Here is a 6,000-nt window from a genome sequence, read left to right on the forward strand (position 1 = left end):
TAAGAACTCAGACAATACTTATAGAAATGAAATTCCCTATTGAAAATCATCGCAAAGTTAAAAATCAGAGTCGAATCTCGATTTCCCACGAATCTAAGATGTCCAGCATGTAATTATGTCGCCCCTTTGAACCGGAAGTTGCACGTGCAATTGTTCCTGGCATGTAATTATTATCGATGTTATAATAAAAATCTTTAGGGGGGTTACATGTATTGTAATGTTGGTATGTAGAGGAATGTCTTTGATTCTATTGTGATTGCGTTTTGATTCCGGAGACGGGCACAGCGAGAGATTGCATTATAATTATGCGTTTTACCATATTGTACTGGATGGCGTTGAAAAGTCGAATAAAGGATATGCTAAGCTATTATTGCGATGTTAGATGTTGACTTGTTGATGGATCTCGAAAAGGGGAATCGGAAAGAGCGTTACGGAAGCTCAAAAGCCAACGAACATGTTATGTATGGCCACGTAATTATGATATTTAGATAAAGGTAACACAAGTTGAAACTGCGCTTCTCAACTGACGTTATCGGAGATTTGATTTGTTTTATTTTTGCTAGTATCCTGTGTAGTTAGACGTAAATTAGGTATTATAATATTAGACATTGAGAGGAGCAACAGGTAATTGTCGGTTAGTAATAAACAATCCTGCCTACATTCTACATCTCATTGTTGTCAGAAAAAAATTTTTGGTATTATTTAACTCGGATATACGATTTTGCACGTATTTTCATTTAAAAAGTAGGCGTTTGGTGCACTGTGCAATAAAAGTTTTATTACACGCTTTTTGCTTAGATATGTACAACGAATCAGCAGTCAAATATTTGATGACAGATGATTTGTAGTTATTTATCTGTTTTACAAACTAAAAAAGAAGAACAGTCGTAGATGAAATGCTGTAAAATACACATTTAAAAACTTTCTTTATGGCATTGTGGTCTTTAAAACACTCGTAAACTCGTGTTTTAAACCAGCCACTTATGCAATAAAGACTAACTTTTTAAACTTGTATCTTAAATAACTATTTTTCACATTCTTATTTTTTTAACATTCTAATTTTATCTGAAAAAATGTTCAGTTTATTATACTTTTAAATTTTCGGTGCCCACCCCTAAAATAGTTTTATAGATAAAATTTTGGGAAAACTATAGCCCATAGTTGACAAAGCTCTAGAAGCTGACGCCAAAATTTTTAACCACGGTTTGTTTGGCGTCGCGACGCCTAAGAAGCTATAATTTTTTGCGATTTTTGAGTTTTTGCGGAAATATTTGCAAATTCAAATTTTTTTCGACATACAAATATTTAAGTTTTTATTTTAATTTTATTTGATATCGATATCTCGCTTACTTTTTAGAGTAAACTTGAGTTATTATACATCAGTGAACGCAGAATTTTACGCAGATTCCAAATCTAGGATTTAAATTCAGATCCGACAACAAATAACTGAGGTATGGCCTATCAAAGTTTTGGAAAGTTGATTTTCATTTTTTCTCATTTTTCGTAATTTTTAAAGTTAAATATCTCAGAAACTATTTGAGATATTGAGAGGCGATTCGCGCCATTCTTTTTTACGGCTCATTTTACGATAGAAAATGTTCTCAAAAGTCCAAAATTCGATAGTCGATTTTTCGCGAAAAAAAATTACGACTCAAACGATGAAAATTTTTCATTTTTTTTATTTTTGGCCATAACTCGTGAACGATTTGTCCGATAGATCTCAAATTTGGCCAGTAGATAGATTTTGAGCTCCTCTTTCGACTGATGTATAAATCAATGCTATTAAACGTGTTTTTCATTTTGAAAACATTGATTGAAAATCACCCTAAAATGATGTTTCCAAAACAGTTATAGGCCAATAGCTCGTTTATTTATTAAGCAAACTCAAAAAATTTGGGTCTCATTTTCCGCAGAATTTTACGCTGAATTCAAAAACATGATAATTTTTTAATTTTTGTCAACAAATAACCGAGTTATGGCCGTTTGAAATTTTGGGTTTTTGCCAGAGGGCCAAATTTTCGAAGGTCCGAAACAATTCATGCTCGATATCTCAGAAACTATTTCAGATATTGAGATGCAGTTTGCGCCATCGTTTTTTTCGCACTTTTTTACATAAGAAACAGTTCTTTGATTTATCCTCAAACGAAATTTGCAAATTTTTGCAAAAATTCATAACTAAAACTATGGGCGAATTTCTGATATCGATATCTCGCTTATTTTTTAGACTAAACTTGAGTTATTATACATCAGTGAACGCAGAATTTTACGCATATTTCAAATCTGGGATTTAAATTCAGATTCCACAACAAATAACCGAGTTATGGCCGATCAAAGTTTCGGATAGTTGATTTTCATTTTTTCTCATTTTTCCCAATTTTCAAAGTTAAATATCTCGGAAACTATTAGAGATATTGAGATGCGGTTTGCGCCATCGTTTTTCTCGGCTCATTTTACGTTAGAAAAAGTGCTTAAAAGCCCAAAATTCGATAGTCGATTTTTTGCGAAAAAAAATTGCGACTCAAACGATGAAAATTTTTAATTTTTTTTATTTTTCGGCATAACTCCTAAACCGTTTGTTTGATCGATCTCAAATTAAGCCAGTAGATAGATTTCGAGCTCCTCTTTCGAATGATATATATTACAAAGGTATTAAACGTCGTTTTTACATTAAAAATAGTGATTAAAAATCACCCCAAAATGACCACTTCCAAATAGTTTTTGGTCAAGGCTTTCTTTATTTCGTAGGTAAACTCAATAAATTTCGACTCATTTTACGCAGAATCTCACGCTGAATCCAAATCTAGAATTTAAATTCAGATCCGACAACAAATGACTGAGTTATGGCCGTTTGAATTTTTGGGTTGTCGCCAGATGGCCAAATTTTTGAAGGTTCGAAACAATTCATGCTCGATATCTCGAAAACTATTCCAGATATTAGAATGCGGTTTGCGGCATCGTTTTTCTCGCGATTTTTTACATAAGAAATCGTTTTTAGATTTTCCAAAAGTCGAAATTTGCAAATTTTCGCAAAAATTCATGACTAAAACTATGGCCAAACTTCTCATATCGATATCTCGCTTGTTTTTTAGAGTAAACTTGAGTTATTACACATCAGTGAACGCAGAATTTTACGCAGATTTCAAATCTGGGATTTAAATTCAGATCCGACAACAAATATCCGAGTCATGGCCGATCAAAGTTTCGGATAGTTGATTTTCATTTTTTCTCATTTTTCCCAATTTTCAAAGTTAAATATCTTGGAAACTATTAGAGATATTGAGATGCGGTTTGCGCCATCGTTTTTCTCGGCTCATTTTACGTTAGAAAAAGTGCTCAAAAGCCCAAAATTCGATAGTCGATTTTTCGCGAAAAAAAATTGCGACTCAAACGTTGAAAATTTTTCTTTTTTTTTATTTTTGGCCATAACTCGCAAACCGTTTGTTTGATCGATCTCAAATTGGGCCAGTAGATAGATTTCGAGCTCCTCTTTCGAATGATATATAATACAAAGGCATTAAACGTCGTTTTCACATTAAAAATAGTGATTGAAAATCACCCCAAAATGACCATTTCCAAACAGTTTTTGGTCAATGCTTTCTTTATTTCGTAGGTAAACTCAATAAATTTTGACTCATTGTACGCAGAATCTCACGCTGAATCCAAATCTGGAATTTAAATTCAGATCCGACAACAAATAACTGAGTTATGGCCGTTTGAATTTTTGGGTTGTCGCCAGAGGGTCAAATTTTTGAAGGTTCGAAGCAATTCATGCTCGATATCTCAGAAACTATTTCAGATATTGAGATGCGGTTTGCGCCATCGTTTTTCTCGCAATTTTTCATGTAAGAAATAGTTCTTTGATTTTTCTACAGACGAAATTTGCAAATTTTTGCAAAAATTCATGACTAAAACTATGCCAAATTTTTGATATCCATATCTCGCTTATTTTTGAACTTCTTTTATATTCTTTTACAAATTAAATTAGTCTTTAGTTTTTTGGTTTCTAACAGTCTGTTAATTTTTTCGAAAGCTCGTAAGTTTTTGCTATTAGGTTCTCTGAATTCCAAGTTAGATTGTCTTCAATTTTTTTTCAACTTTTGTTCAAAAGTTTTTACATGTCAATTTTTTCGTTTGCTCGTGCTTTGAAGGTTTTCATGTATCAAATGGCAGTTCGACAGTGTTAAAGAGGTCCAATTTCGCCAACTTTTTTGAGAAATTTAGTACATGGAACTTCTTGTTAAAATCTGTCAGGTAGGTATTTCATCTTTCTGGATTTTCTAAGAAAATTTAGGTAGGTAAGTGGGTAATTTTGACTTAAGCGTGGATTATCCCTCGGCGGTGGATGTTTAACCAACTGACCCAGTCGTTAGGCCAATTCGTTGAAAAATAAGGTCACTTAAGAGAATTGGTTCTTGGAATTAGAGAAATCCTTTTAACTTTCCCGAAATTTGAATAAAAACACCAGTTGTAATTTTCTCCGCAAACATCTAAAATTCCATTTCTTTGATAAATTAAATAAATTTCCCCTAAAAGAAAACATTCGTATCTCCACTCTCACCCCCACTGGCAGCATTTGCGGCGTAGTAATTGAATGGCCAATTACAGTCCCTCCGAGTCCATTAGCAACATACAAGGGCTGATACAATTAATGCTATCATCACACAATTCTTTTAACCACTTTATCTAATGGGTCCGTCCGGTGACTAGTCACATCCAGTTCATTAGTTACACCGAAGGATCCGACGCGAAAAATATTTATTTCATCGGCTTATCTACAAGCCCACGGGCTCTCTGAATAGTAGATAACAAGCGTGTTGCTGTAATCCGGATTAAGATGGGGATGATAACGACTAAGCCGATTCGAACCAAACCATCCTTCGTATACAAGAAAATTCGAGAAATCAACAACGCGTGTGACACCCACCTTCTCCATATAAATAGGCAATTTATGATAATTTTTATCACTAATATCGGCGACGAAATTACACAATTTAGACAATTTATAGACGACGTCATTTAACTAAGTTTTGAAATTATTAATAACAATTTAATTTTATGATACAGACGAACGAAGATGAAGGCAAACAAATAAATAAAATTGTATGAAAAGTAATTACACAATGTAGTCATAAAAATTCCAATGCCGTACAAGTGGGCGGGGTGCGGATCGTGAATTCCGTTTTTTTCAGAAACACAGAGGTGGAGAGATTTGAATAGACGTCGTGCTGAGATTAGCACTTTAATTGAAAGGAGTTTTAATTTTGTGGTCAATTGTAGAATGGAGTCCTAAATACCAAGGAATTGCTTATTTGTAAATAAGCAATAATAGTAGTATACTATCAATTTATTGCCTATTTTTAATGGAACGTTGACTTTCTAACTTTGTGATGCAACACGTGATGACGTTGCGATTAACACATTCATCCTTTTCAAAACATGATTAACTTATGGAAGAATGTAATTTTTTAAGTTTTCAGTTTTTTTTTTAAGATCTTGTTTTTGATGATATTTCAGAAGAATCATGAAGAAACATTTCCATTATACATATTTCATTGTTTTCTAAAAAATTTTTAATGAAAAATAATTGAAACATCAACACTTTGAAATTTCAAAAGAAGGTTGTAGAAAACAAAAATGGCAGTGCATATTTGATACAATGATGATAAAGTTGGCACAGAAGATCATTTGATTTTAATTATTTTTTTTAATAATTTTAAATGGTAAAGAACTGATGAAAATATCATAAAACAAATCGTGTAAGAGTAAAAAATCAACAAGTCCCTCATCGTGTCATCGCGTCCCACCTCCTACGGCGATTGGCGCATCGCTCACCAACGACATCACCCAACGCACCTCATTGTTATCATTAACCAATACTGGGGGTCTTTATTTCCACCAATAGGAACGTATCTTAACCCGCCTTCCCCCAGGAGCCCAAGAATGGCCTACTGCGCGCTCAGTCCAGCTGTGAACACCGCCCGGTGAGCAACTACACCGAGA

The 6,000-nt window shown here is 33.5% G+C and overlaps 2 protein-coding genes across 2 annotated transcripts in view; one reads left to right on the top strand and one right to left on the bottom strand.

Moving 5' to 3' along the window:
- Positions 1 to 6,000, bottom strand: part of LOC148175576 (pickpocket protein 28-like) — a 43,068-nt gene that overhangs the window by 11,349 nt on the left and 25,719 nt on the right. The gene's annotated exons all lie outside the window — the stretch shown is intronic.
- Positions 5,924 to 6,000, top strand: part of opa (Zic family member odd paired) — a 13,343-nt gene continuing 13,266 nt past the window's right edge. Inside the window, exon 1 of the mRNA XM_088037337.1 lies at positions 5,924 to 6,000. This exon is cut by the window's right edge and continues 834 nt beyond it. The gene's annotated coding sequence lies outside the window, so the exon portion shown is untranslated.

The sequence above is a fragment of the Gnatocerus cornutus genome, chromosome 5 (genome assembly GCF_029298725.1).
Source record: "Gnatocerus cornutus isolate USDA-ARS CGAHR chromosome 5, icGnaCorn1.1, whole genome shotgun sequence".
Classification (NCBI taxonomy): domain Eukaryota; kingdom Metazoa; phylum Arthropoda; class Insecta; order Coleoptera; family Tenebrionidae; genus Gnatocerus; species Gnatocerus cornutus.